Source organism: Haemaphysalis longicornis, unplaced genomic scaffold (assembly GCF_048455015.1).
Source record: "Haemaphysalis longicornis isolate Haplotype H1 unplaced genomic scaffold, Haemaphysalis longicornis Haplotype H1 scaffold_2, whole genome shotgun sequence".
In the NCBI taxonomy this organism is placed as follows: Eukaryota; Metazoa; Arthropoda; class Arachnida; order Ixodida; family Ixodidae; genus Haemaphysalis; species Haemaphysalis longicornis.
The window spans coordinates 111,466,721-111,480,511 of NW_027526295.1; the positions used below are offsets into that span (position 1 = coordinate 111,466,721).

Consider the following 13,791-nt stretch of genomic DNA (forward strand, 5'->3'; position numbering starts at 1 on the left):
AATTCACTAGCCAGCTCTTTTATACAAGGGTGGTTGTGATTCGCTGAAATATTTTCATGCTTTGGCAGCATTTGGCAAACAGTCGCACTCAGGTAAATTTTTCAGCGTAAGTTGCAAATAATGGAATGTGCGGGTAGGGCCATAAAACATGCTGCTGGGAGCATAAGCCCACTGATATTACCGGCGACAGAAACCTCGCATGCGGGCAATAAAGTTTGAAGCAGATATCCGAACTTATTAGTTATAAAGAGCTGGACACATATTACGTTTACTACTGCGCCTGCGTACTGGCTTATATTGATGCAAAATACTGTACGATAACAAAACCTTTATAATAGCTTTCCTGCATACGTAGTTTGATTCGGTTCTTCTCTCCCAAAACACTCGGATTGTCTTGCGCAATCAATGACTTTAACTAGAGCGTCTTTGATTACGCTGCATAATTTTGAGTTTTATTATAAATGTTGTGCTGGTCCCCCATGTCGAAACAGAAGTCGCGGGAAAGCAGGATAAAAGTGCATTATTCGCAGAAAAAGAGTTTTGCTGAATATCTGTGCTTTTGAACCTTTTTCCCCACACATGTGCTCAAACACTACAACAAGAGGAACAGCTTGCACAACAACTATTTTTAAGCCTCCACAAGAATAAAGGTTTTATTGATTTTAGCTGTTAGTGACGGAAACGCTGTAGTCATCGTTTTTTACACTTTGAAGGCTTTGGTGGCACAATTCTGGGGCCATATGTCGTCGTTGTTGTAGGGCTGTCGTCATATTTGTACACTTTTTCGTCGGTTCTATGGTAGCACGAAGATACTCCTTTAACCTCGAAACATATTCCAAACGGTTCATTCTTGCGCTATAATAAAAAAAACAAACTGCGCATTGCACACTCCGTTGGAAAAATTTAGGAACACTGCCTTTCCAAAAATTACGAACACAACAATAGTCGTGCTCCGAAACTTTATTGTGGGGTTGCAACTGGGACCCTGAGGGGGCGGCGGTGTAAAGGGATCAAGCAATAAAGATACACAATTGCCAATATAAAATTGCATGAGATGGATTAGAAATAGCAAGGTATTCCCACGTTTAAAAAAGAGATGGTAGATTTTCTATTGATCAAGAAATTTGCCTACGTTATTCAAAATGCAATAAAAATACACTTTTTGGTTTCACGTGCGTATAGAGTTCACGTACGCAAACGGGAAAAAGTATACATACCCCACACGCCTTTAGTTTGAAACCCTTTTAGTTACAAGTACGCGACGCACCCCGCTTTTAGGGCGTGTGAACGCACGCCATCGCCGCACATAAGCGCGCGCTACTCTTAGTGCCATCCACTAAAGGATACCACTATTGCTGTAGGTACTTGTGATGTGGCAAGGCCGTTGCTATGACGACGAGAAATGCTACTTCGTCAGGACTAACAGCTGAAAAATTGCAATTCTGTCTGAGAAATAAAAGCTTTTTGGCGCTTTATACTTTTGGTGAGGTTAAGAATTTGCAAACTGAAGGCGAAATCAGCAGATCAGAACACGATATCACCCCTAGGGATTAGCTACGAAGCTGTTTTCGCCGCAAACCGTGAGGGTACTGCACCACCATATTGGGCAACTCTACGTGCGGAAGAACGTGAACACCGCCAAGTAAAAATTCGAATATCGCATACGTCCTTGAGACTCACGTAGGGTCGCTTCTTTTTGAGCATCCGCACTGGTCACCCGTGCAAGTTCGGCGTACATGGAGCTTCTGCTTACGGTAAACTAAACCTCTCTAATGTGATGCATACGTTGCGCACAAGATTTGCAAGTCTTGGCGAAACCAATTTCACTTTATACGGTAACTATTCATTATCACTCAAAGCAATATTCGCCTACATGCAACTGTAATAAGTGTCCCTTAAATAGCAGCATTAGGCGAATTGGGTTCTTGCGGACAAAATCCGTGATTACAGGGTTCGTGAAGTACTCCTTCGGCTCCATTACAGACTTGGGGTGTACACTCATCAAGTAAAGGCCCTCCAGGTTATTGTTACGTATTGTCGAGCGTAGCCACGTTTTTACTTTACTTTGAGTGGTGAACGAGCGTTCGATACTGTAGGTGGTAACCGGCAAGGCCAGAGCAACCTCAATTACTTTTACTACAGCAGAGAAGAATGCCTTTACCTGAGGAAAAAGTTCAAGGCCAAAAATGTCTAACGAGTACCCCATTCGGTTGGTCCTTATTTTGTATCAAGAGAGGCCCTCTTCTTTCAACATTTCGATGCTGTACAAACTTTAAAGATCAGCAGCCGGAACAGAAAGCTCAGGGGTGGCGTAAATACTTCATTCTTGCCGGATTCAGCTAGGGGATTCTGTAGCTTTTTGTGATATTTCTGAAAATCGGAGAGCCAGAGAAGCCAAGTACGAAACATAGTGCTACGCCTCCGTGTTCCTCCAGCAACTGAATGTAGTTGCAGCCTCGGTGTGCCTGACGTGCAGCTTGTTTCAGCAGGTATATCAAGACGCCTAGAGGACGAGCCGCACCACTTGCATCTTTTACCATATCCCAGAAATTCTCTTCAGTGTTAATCCGGTAGCCCCTGAAAATTTTCAAGCTCAGCGCTGTGAGCATGTACAGGACGCACTCTGCAGGATGTTTGTTGCGAAGTACAGCACGCGGCTGGACCCCGCTACAATATTCAAGCAGATAAATTAAGATGAGGCCGTTGTTCCGCACTAGAAAACATGATGACTTTGCCCCTTCGCAGCTTTCCAGCTTGATGCCTTTGTTGCCAGTTCGTCGAGAGCTTGCGCTATGGCCCCGTGATATTGAGATAATTTCCCAATGAACAGGTATTTGGACGACCACCTCGTTCGTAAAACATCGGAATCTTACGCAACAATTTCTTCCGGAGCACGCTTTCTCAGAAAAAGTTTACTGTGTGCTGGATGGCTCCTATGGTACTTCAGATTTCTATGACCTGGTTGAAATCGGGCATAAAGAATGGGTGACTTGCAAAGGGGAAAAATTGTGTCTTTGGAAGCTCTTCCTGATTTATGCTGTTCACGCCAGATTCTTTTCTCGCAATTTTGGAGAATCCATCATGCACCTGTCTACCGAGCTCACACAAAGTCCGCTGGGCGCACCATGAAACTTTTAAGATGGTTGTAATGATGCAGGCGGAGTTGGTTTTCTCCATATCCATAGATCCCAAATGCTGCGTCAAAACGCATGCTTTCTTTCCTGGCTTGCCAATAAAGCCTACACCTATGGGCAGCTGTTATCTTGCTCTATGTTCCCTGTTTTGTCCGCTGTGATGTAGCAACCAAATCTGTGAGATGTTCGTATTCTTTTTCCCTTCTTAAAATGTCGACATACGACCTGTTGAGGGTTTCGACTGAAGTATATTTGGCGTTGCCGGCAGCCGAAACTAAGTGCTTGTGAAGTCGAGCATCTCCACCTATTACCCGAAAATCAAGGAGGTGGTTAAAAACTCTACTATTGTACTGCTTACCTTGAATGGGCAAGTCGTAGGTTGCGCAAATATTATAGTGGAAACTTGAGGAAGTATATTCTCCCTGTTATTTACAAAAACGCGATGCAGTCACCCGTTCAGCTGCTGTGCAAAGGGAAGCCGCCTCACATCACATCCTTGAAGTATTGTGGAACCGCCACCATAGCTTCCTTGTGCCGCTGGTACGTGAAGTGACATATGCAAGCTTCATGCATCGTTTAGCCGTTTCCAAAGGCTGGCAAAATAAAAGTACCTTCAGTTTCGCGGTGAACATTCGGAGGAATGGTGTCGCCGTAAGAGCAAAGGCGGCTTTGACTGCCGCTAAGTACACAAGCGAAGGAGAGCAATGTGTCACGCAGGGGGGAGGATAGGGCGGAAAGTTTGCTTGAGAGATGCTGCATGTTTCCTAGTAAGGTGTAACTTCAAGCTGTTCAAAATGCTTTTGTTTTTTCCTCTGCACATAGGCTCTCCTTGGCGATAATAGTGTTAGAAATGAGTGGCTTGCTTGGTGGTGTCACCGTATTTTCAACCCAAACAAGCGGTAGGGTAAGCATCGTACCTTAATACTTCGTAGGAGCACGCGGTTGATGTTACCGCTCAGATAGATTCAATTATGTGAGCTGTCGAGTGAAGAAAACTTGTTTTAGTTTTTTCAGCTCTTGTAACCGCCGGATATTCGGCAAATACAGTTCGTCACACATCTGTGACCCTTGAAGTGTCAAAGGTTCACTGTTTTGAAGCACGCTAGTATAGCTAGTTGTAGCGACTGGAGTCTGCCCGTAGGAGTACGTGTGGCCGTCGCTCCTTCCTAGCCAGGGGTAGGGAAAATCGCACAAAAACGTCACAAGACTTTTTTTTCCATTTTTACGATTGTGAATACAGCAATGTTTCGGCCACCCGTAGTAGGCCCGGTTTTGTTGAACCGGTATTCCAGGTCTCTTAGGTGGAGATTTCCGCCAAAAGCAACCCGGAGCGATGGTGATTTGGAAGCTCCCAATTGGGTGGTAGCGTCCCTCTTCCAGTTGTACCCTCTTTCAGTTACACCCTCTTCCAGTTGCACCCTCTTCCATCGTTTGCGGCGTAAACACAGAGGGAGTAAAGGCGCGTTGGACAACCCAAAGTGTGATCCTCCAAGAAAGAGGCTGTGAGCAGGCTGAGAGACTCAGTTCTCCCACTTCCCAATTCGCCTGTCCGTTGCAAAAGCATTCTGCACACAACCGATATCGCCGCTAAAGGCATCACGATCTAAAAACATGGACCCCATTGCATTGTGCGAGTTTCTAACAGGTAATATCAGCGCCAATGTACAGTGCTAGAGGCTTGAAATTTGGGAAGTGTATTGTTATGTGCGGTAGTAGCTATATGTTGCAGGATCTTTACAGGGTACACCGCTGAGAAAGTGAAACGGCAAAAAATATATTTTAATATATTATTGAGAAAGCGGGTTCACCGAGATATCTAACAGGTTTTTGCTGGTATAAGAAACCCATTAAATTTATCAGCGTAGTTCTACAGGGTTTGCCCCTGCCGAACTCCGTAGAACTGTCTGAGGATTTGGGGTATTGTCAGGGCTCTTTCTTGTTCAAAAATTGTTTAAAAGGCATTTCGCGATTGATGTTAACACCATTATTATATCTGTGCAATTTTGTTCCGCCATTGTAAGGTTAAGCAACAAACTTAAGATATTTTCGCTTCACACCTATAAACGGTGAGTGGGAATTACACCGTTAATGAAGTTAATTACACCGTTAAATTACACAGTTAATGAAGTGATCGGGGTAAGTTGGGATGTCCATGCGTCAAAGGGGTCGAGCTGTAGTTTAGACGTTTTGGGAATTCCCTAGAGTCATGGAGTAAAAGCCAAATAAATGTTCCTTTATATTAAATTTTTAAATAAAAGAATGCAAATTTTAAGAACAGATACCGATAATTTTTCCAAACCTTTCCTTTGGCGCAAAGCGTTTTCCATTAATCTTCACTTTTGAGTCATTTTAGGGCTTTGGGGGAGGGTGGGCGGTTTCACTCAAAGATGCCAAAATGTTTGTTAAATGGTTGGTTATGTAGCGGGCCGGTTTATATTTCACCGATATCTGCAACGCTTACAAATATATACAAGAAATGTTTGGGTATTTTTCAAATTAACTTGTCATGGGTTACTGTTGGTGAACGCCGCAGACCGCCATGACACAACAGCGACAATGGCGACGGAGTGGCTGGAGCAGCCTCTGAAGATTCTTTTGCTGCACAAGACCCCGCGACAGTTCGGCAGAACCGCATAAACAGACTTTTATGTAAAGATTTTTCCAGTCAAGTATGGGTATTGGGGCCTTTTTAACATTGTAAACACGTCGTTCATTGTTTTAGAATCAGTATCACGCCTTCACCTATCCCGCCATTTACATGCTAGGCACTGGTTTCTTTCGGTCCTGGCCTCAGTTTCGCAGCGGGTCAGGCAGTGCAAGCTCCGCCACGAACAAGACCACATTATGTCCACAGCTTCATGTCTCCAGCTCAGGAAACCAAACGTAAATGAGATGAGATCAGGCTACGCGAAGCCACCCGACGGTGCGTCCTCTCTTTCTCTTTACACGTGGTACGGACCACCTTCATTAATCCGTAGCTGCCCTGAGGACGTCGCTGGCGTGGGGTTAGACATAATCGATGCCCGTCGAGCACCCTCCAAGCTTTTAGTATAAATCAGATCCGAGAACCCCTCAATTGACAGGCTCAACAGCCGAAGAACTGAGGAAACTCACGGCCGTCGTTAGTAATCTTTGGGTTAAGAGAACACGGGCCCCGATGGCATATCACATAAGACGATGAAAACCCGCGAGGAGACATCCGTCACTGCGCTAGACGAATAAATGAACTAGGAATTTTTGAGAGCCACGGACTCAAAAATATTGACGAATAAAAACTTAGCGATACCTGGACTTCAAAGGATGGCTTAAATTGCCAACCTAAAACCCATCTTTCAAACAAATTGTGCTAGCAAAACTCTCGAACACGTCGTAGTCAGCCGTATCAGCAACAACACGGAGCACTTTGAACAATACCGGCACCTTATATTAGCATTCAGAGAAAAGTTGTTCTAGACCACGATATTATGTTGCAAATCAAGCAAGAAATTATCAGCGCAGGCCAACCGTCCATATAGCACATGAAAGCTATCTTAGGGCTTTACTTCAGGAAAGTCTTTGAAAGCGTAAGACACAAAACGATTCTGGATGGGCTTGCTGAGGTTGTTAAGGGAACCGAGTACAAAACTTCATAAGAAACCTCCCTAGAAAAAAGGCGGCTTCTCACCCCGTCGACCACCGGACACGGATGACTTTACACTGAGTGTTAGGGTTACACACCAGACATCTGTGCTCTCCCCTTTTCTTTTAAACACCTCAGTCCTATACCTGCCTGAAAGACTTAACAAGATTAGAGACCTCCACCATAGTCTGTGCGCCGAGGGAATTGGCCACTGCACTGGTGGATGAGAGGTGCGGTTGTAGTAGTCAGCAGCGTCTCTGTAAATGGTTTCCGTGGATCATAACTATTTTGGAAAGGTTTTACAAGTGCTTGTGCTTTAGCTTCGCTTTTCTTCCCGATTACTGTGAGTGAGTATTTTTCGGTATTTGCAAGATGTGAATGTATTCGCGCTATTCATGTGAAAGGTCTATTTGGTGTTAGAGGGAACATTCGCTTTAAATATGGCTGATGGTAGAATGATTCCACCGCTTTTATTTTAGTCATGCATTTCAGAAGGCTTTTTGGGTGTGCTTAGATTATTTTATTCCCTCCATTAGTACACAAGATGCGTTTTGGCTCTGGTATGTGCCAATCCCATTGCGTGTTTGGGAAGCGTTTTATACATTAGGCTATTATGGTTTTTTCCGTCATTTTGAAGTTTCAGAAAAGGAAAGCGGAATTTGATTGCACTAATTAGAAATTTGTACTAATTTTGTCAGGGTATCTTGCTTCATACCCGTGCTCTTGTTGGCCACTGATAAAATGTGTATCATGGTGTTCTCGCTGCTCTTTTCCAAATAAAAATTGTACCTTTGTTCTGAAAGCCAGATTGTAGTCGTAGGCCGAGCATACTAATGTTGTTGACGATTGGCATCTTCTGGTAAATGGCATACACAGAGATGTCGGGATTCTACAGGTCTCCTCTTAGTCCCCTACTTTCTAGATCTGGTAAACAGGAAACCCAGATTTACTCAGATTTCCACGGATCATACTATTGCACCATGTCTACTGCCACTTTGAGCATTCTACTGCACCACATTCACTGCCTCTTCAATGATCCTTTGAATATTTCCATGTCGGCTTCCGCCGACGCAGTTGCTCATTTCGACTGCGTACAGACTGTGGTGTAGGTCTCTTATCTCCCTTAGTCTTTCGGGCAGGTGTAGCAGTGAGGCGTTGAAAAGAGAAGGGGCGAGCACAGATGCCTAGTGCGTAACCCTAACACTAAGTGCAGAGGTGGCTGACAGGATGAGAAGCGGCCCCTTTTCTGGGGAGGTTTCTTAAGTAGTTGTGTACTCGGTTCCCTTAACAACCTCAGTGAGCCCCTCCAGTGTCGTTTCGTGTCTTACGTTATTGAAGACTTACATTTTCAAAGTAAACACCTAAGTTTTATTTGAACTAATGCACTTGGTGACAAGGAAGTTTCAACAATAGGCCATAAAAAAGAGCAACGCAATCGGCGATGATCGTGGATAAATTAAGGGAGCCAGACAGACCGCAGGCTCGTCTGCGGCGGTACGCCGCGCTATTGTCCATGTGCGAACTTATGCACGCACTTTAATTAAACAATGGTGATTTGTGTCACCGTAACGAATACATGGTGCGGCCCCAGTTTGCCTTTTTATTAGCGTGGCTTAGCCACAAAATGCTGCCAGTGTAACAACCGTGAAATCCTTTCTGTGCTTCTACAAGTAGTGGGCCCTAAACATAGCGGTCGGGAGACCTGAGTGGCCGTTCTGTTTCCTTGTTTGCTCTCGCTTTATTTATTTACGCTTTCGCATTATATATTCCCAGTTCGCACATAGTAGACTAGAACAGGGGTCGGGAACTTTTCTTGGACCGAGTTGCATGAAGTCTGACACGATGGAGCGCTCGACGATAAATGGAGTTGGAGCGTTAGGGGTGCTTTGAAGGTAAAGAGAAACAATTTAAGCGATTTGACAATGATATTTCCCAATATTAAAAATATTCTGGTGGAGACGGGGGACAATGCAACTGTAAATGATCAATTCTCTATTCTTGTGTCGCCGTCTTACACCATTTGAGGTCAAAACTGGTTGTCAGTGAGTGGGGGAGGGATAGGAGTTTTGTTTGACGACGTGCGGGATGACGCAAAATACAGCTCCGCGGGTTGTGGCTTGCCCACCTCTGCACTAGAAGACAACGAACACAGTCACTGACCATTATATGTAAATATTCGAGGCGCGCATTGTGTATGCGGTTGTGTTATCTTAATTATATATAATATATTTCTCTGTAGGAAGTGGACGTGCGATTTGGCTCTTGGTTCAGCCCTTTAATTGCGCCTAATTTGTTAATTTAATGAACTTGTGTGGCCTACTCGCAGGTGTACATGTCCACCACTGTTTGTAAAAGTTGGGACGCAAATCTTAAAGCAATAACCATTTTGTTTGCAAAAATATAAAATAATATTCCCACTCGCTTTCAAGGCGGTTCCAGGCCAGCAATGCGAGTTGAGTCGGCTAGGCTTCTCGTGTTCGCTGGCATGCACGCGCTGAAGCAAACTTTTGCTATTATCACAGGGTATAGGAGCAACGTTCTCTGTAGGATACTTGGGAAATTCATTTGGCAGCGAGCTTTAAGAAAGTTCATTTTTATACCCATCCACAGCCGCAGAAATTCGAGAAGCAATGCTTTGTTTAGAAAATTGCCATAGTTGCGACATATTGCCCTTCCTAATTAAACCAGTTGAAAATGATCTTCATAATTAGGTTAATGTTCTTTATTCCATAGTAAATGAAATGTTCGCACTAGGAGAATTCAGCGAAATGCTCCAGTTAGCAAAAGTATTCGTAACTTTTAATGGCGGAGACCTCAACCCTATGTCAATCTATAGGCCTGTATCTATATTTCCGCAATTTTCGAAACCTATTGAAAATTGATACGCAAACGAATTACAGCTTTCATCACCATACATACGGTGATGACACGTTGCCAGTTTTCGTTCACAAAAAATTGTTCCACTGAAAGTGCAATATTGCTTCAAAATGAAATCATTTTGGTCTTCTTCAAGCAGGAATCTTACATTCTTTGAATCTTTGTTGATTATGCGAAAGCTTTCGACAGAACAAATTATAAAACCGTCGCCAATATTAAACACTTTGGTTTTCGTGGATCGTTTTGGGGCTCTTACACTGATATCAGAGTTACAGTAAGCAGCTAGTAATAAAAGATAACTTCAAATCGCAGCTTTTCTGAATATGTCGTGGTCTACAACAGGAAAGCATCCGTGGACCACTGATTAATAATTATGTAAAGAACGTTGCATATACTGATTATAGTTGTCGATATTTTATCGCTGATATCAGTCTATATTTTTCTGAGAAACCAATACCAGGACTTAAAACAAAGGCAAATTGTGGACTAAAATCCCTTAATTCATAGAGCTTAGCAAATTCTTCAGGCATAGATGTATCTAAAACCAACGCAGTCCTGTTTGCTCACAGAAACAAAAATGTCACTAAGGCATCTTGTCACGTTAGCAAGAAGAAAAAAAGTGGCGCAAAATAGACGTTGATGAAGAAAACAAGGTACTGCGTATACAGGCGCCAATACGTCTTGCCTATGACCACTGCAACATGACCACCGCAAGCGCTGTGGGTGTGAGCCAGTCCTGGATAAGACGAGCTTTTTGAGGACAGCAACAAACAAAAGGGAAAGGGAGGTGGTCGAGGTGGTTTATCTTTGGGCGCGAGTGTTCCTTGAACCGTCAAATTGCGTCCAGGACACTGTAGATCAATGATTATTCTAAACCGTTGATGTTAGTTCGAAACGCTCTCTTTATCAAAGATAAAATGTGGGGCATAAAAATGACGAATGTAACAAGCTCTTCACTTGGCAGACAGATAACTTTGACAGGCGCAGTAGGGCAGTGAAATAGAACATAAACAAACAAACCCAAGGCAAGAACTGCGGCATTACCACCCTCTAAGAGAGCATCAACCCGATGCTAAAATAAAAGACAGTCCTGTCAAACAAACAAAAAAATTCAGTCATCGTGCGTAGTAAGGTTTAAGGCGAACCACGTGGACGACTTAGGGCCGCGTGCGTCGTCGTGATATTCTGGAATAACCATCGGGGATCACATCGTGGTAAGTTGCCCAACACGTTGTAGAATCCGGTAGGGTCTAAACAACAGTCACAGAAGCTTCTCACTGAGTCCGCGTCATCGGATGGAAGTCCAAACCCACACACGATCCCATGGGCAGTATTCGGCAACTCGGCGTCGAGGTTGTAGCGTCCGGCATCCACCATCTGCTGGTCTGTTGAACAAACCTGAGCGATCTCGCGGTCCTCCTCCGCACGATGAAGGTATCTTTGAAGGCCAGCAATGATTTCATCGCCTTCTACGTGCGGAAGCATTGCATCGAGCATCGTAGTGGACCATCTTCTATAGCCACGCTTGAATGGTGTCATCTGCGTACTTTCCTGGATAGACCCGCCGCGGTGGCTCAGTGGCTAAGGCGTTGCGCTGCTGAGCACGAGGTCGCGGGTTCGATTCCCGGCCGCGGCGGCCGCTTTTCTGATGGAGGCGAAAAGCAAAAACGCCCGTGTGTACGAGATTTCGGCACACGTTAAAGATCCCCAGGTGGTCAAAATTAATCCGGAGCCCTACACTACGGCGCGCCTCATCGCCTGCGTTGCGTCGGCGCGTTAAACCCCCACAATCAATCAACTTTCCTGGATAGCCGTGTTGTACGCAAACGTGAAATACGGAAGTACTCTGTCAAAATTCTTATGGTCAACGTCGACGTACATAGATAACCTATCCGCGATCGTCTTGTTGAGACGTTCCGTCAGTCTGTTCGTAGGGGGGTGGTACACTGTCATTCTCCGGTGGTCTGTGTTGCCGTAGCGTATGATTCCTTGCACAAGATCCGCACTAAAGGCTGTTCCGCGGTTTGTGATTAGGATTTCAGGGGCTCTATGTCGCAGCACAACTCGGCTTAAGAAGAACTTCGCGACTTCTTGTTCCGTCCCCTCGGAAGAGCGGTGGTGTCGCCGTAGAGCGCAATGTAGCCTGTCCCTGCGTCAATCTATTTGTTGTCGGATCGTGACGGAGGGAACCCGCCCAGGAGACCATTTCAGTCTGTTTGAAAGGCCTCCATGGAACAACGATCGTCTGCAGAAGTCTGGTGGGTATGATCAGCGGCTTTTTAAGTAGCTGGCAGTCACGGCAACCGCAGCCGCAGTGGGTGACGTCGGAAGTAAGGCGGGGCCAGTAGTACTTCGCCTTGATTTTCCCAATTGTGCAGGCTGTGCCAAGATGTTCGGAAGACGGGTCGTCGTGGCACGCTTCCAATATTTCGTCACAAGGACCTGCCGGGATGACAAGAAGATAATTTGTTCTCGTTCCGGGGCTGAAATTCTTCTTCACGATGAGGGAGGTTTTGAGACTGAATGCTGATAAGTTGCGTTTGAAGGTTGTAGGCACGGCTACGTTATGTCTTTTAAGGTAGTTGGTCATGACACGTACGTCGGGGTCGGCAGGCTGCTGCGTGGCTAGGTTGCTCTTCGTCACGACTGCGAAGAACTCGCTGTCTTCATCAGAGCCTTGTGGTGATGGGTCGACCGGGACGCAGGACAGGCATTCAGCATTCAAGTGTTTCCTTCTGGATTTATTGATGATAGCAACGCCGAACTGTTGCAGGTGTAAGCTCCACCGCTCAAGATCGCTAACGGGGTCATTCAACTTGGCGAGCCAACACAGCGCATTGTGGTCTGTCAAAACCTTGAATGTTCTACTACACGCGTATGGGCGAATTTCCGAAGTCGCCCACATAATAGCGAGGGACTATTTCTGAGAGGCGGAGTAGTTTTCCTCCTCCTTCGAGGGACCATAGTTGGCAAAGCCGATTACTTTTTCACTACCGCTTTGCTTTTGGATGAGGAGTGAACCCAAGCCCATACCACTGGTGTCCGTGTGAATTTCTGTTTTGGCGTCTTCATCGAAATGAGCGAGCACGGCTGGGTTTTGCAGGTGATTTCACAGTTCCCAGAATTCTTTTCCTTCGTCGTTTTTCCAGCTCAAAGGGGTGCTATCTTTCGTCAAGCGTGAGAGTGGCTCTCAGTGCGTGCGAAGTTTGCGACGAAGCGTCCGTAGTATGCGCACAGTCTACAAAATCTTCGCACGCCCTTCTTGTCATTAGGGCTTGGGAAGTTCGCAATGGCTGAACTTTTTGCCGGGTCAGGCAGGACGTCTGCGGCGTTTACTATGCTGTCGAGAAACTTGAGTTTGTCTTACGCGAAACGGCCCTTTTCAGGCTTCAGCGTCAACTCCGACGTACGAATGGCCTCGATTACAGACTCCAGCCTCTCAAATTTGTCGAAATTCCTGGCGAACACCATAACGTTGTCAAAGTTTACGAGGCAGGTGTGCCACTTCAGGCCAGCTAGCACAGTGTCCATGGCCTACTGAGACTTTGCTTTTTGCTTTTCTTGATACGGCTAAGGCTTGTGTACTAAAATTCGGCACCGCGCATCCTCCAGCGAGGAATTACGTGCAGCCACTGAGATGCCCAGGTCGATTACCAGATGCCGGTAAACAAACTGCTTTATTCTCCTGGCGAACTGTGGGGCAACTCTGCTGATGCCAGGGGTGCGCGAGCCTTCCCAAAAGTGACCGCACCTAATTAGGCCGCTATCTCATATTTCTGAGATTTTCACTTTGGCTTCCCCTTCAGGCCCTCTTTGAGTAGCTATTCGACACACACGGATGTGTACGCGCGGTGCATGCGTTTCGGTTACGTTTCTGCGTGCCACAGTGGACATCGTCGCAGAATATCATTTGGCAGGTATGTGCTATGCAGACCTGAGCCGCTTGTTCGTTGCGATGTAAGGAGGGCCATTTTTCTCGATGATGCACGTAGACGAGTACCGCTCGACAATATAAAAACAGAAGCGCTGGTAGGCTGCAGCGAGGAGCCAAAGAGTACATACAAGCAAGAATCTTGACTGAAGGAGGACAGGGAGGCCTTAAGCGGCTGTTCGGTTTTAATGAGCTTGGGCTGGTGGTCAAGGCCGAAAAGAATCAAACGT

At 45.5% G+C, this 13,791-nt stretch overlaps 1 long non-coding RNA gene across 1 annotated transcript in view; it reads right to left on the minus strand.

Moving 5' to 3' along the window:
* Nucleotides 1-638: 638 nt before the first annotated feature.
* The window catches only part of LOC144167299 (uncharacterized), a 46,150-nt gene continuing 32,997 nt past the window's right edge, over nt 639-13,791 (minus strand). Inside the window, exon 4 of the long non-coding RNA XR_013321933.1 lies at nt 639-855. This is a non-coding gene — a long non-coding RNA (uncharacterized LOC144167299). The remainder of the gene's footprint in view (nt 856-13,791) is intronic.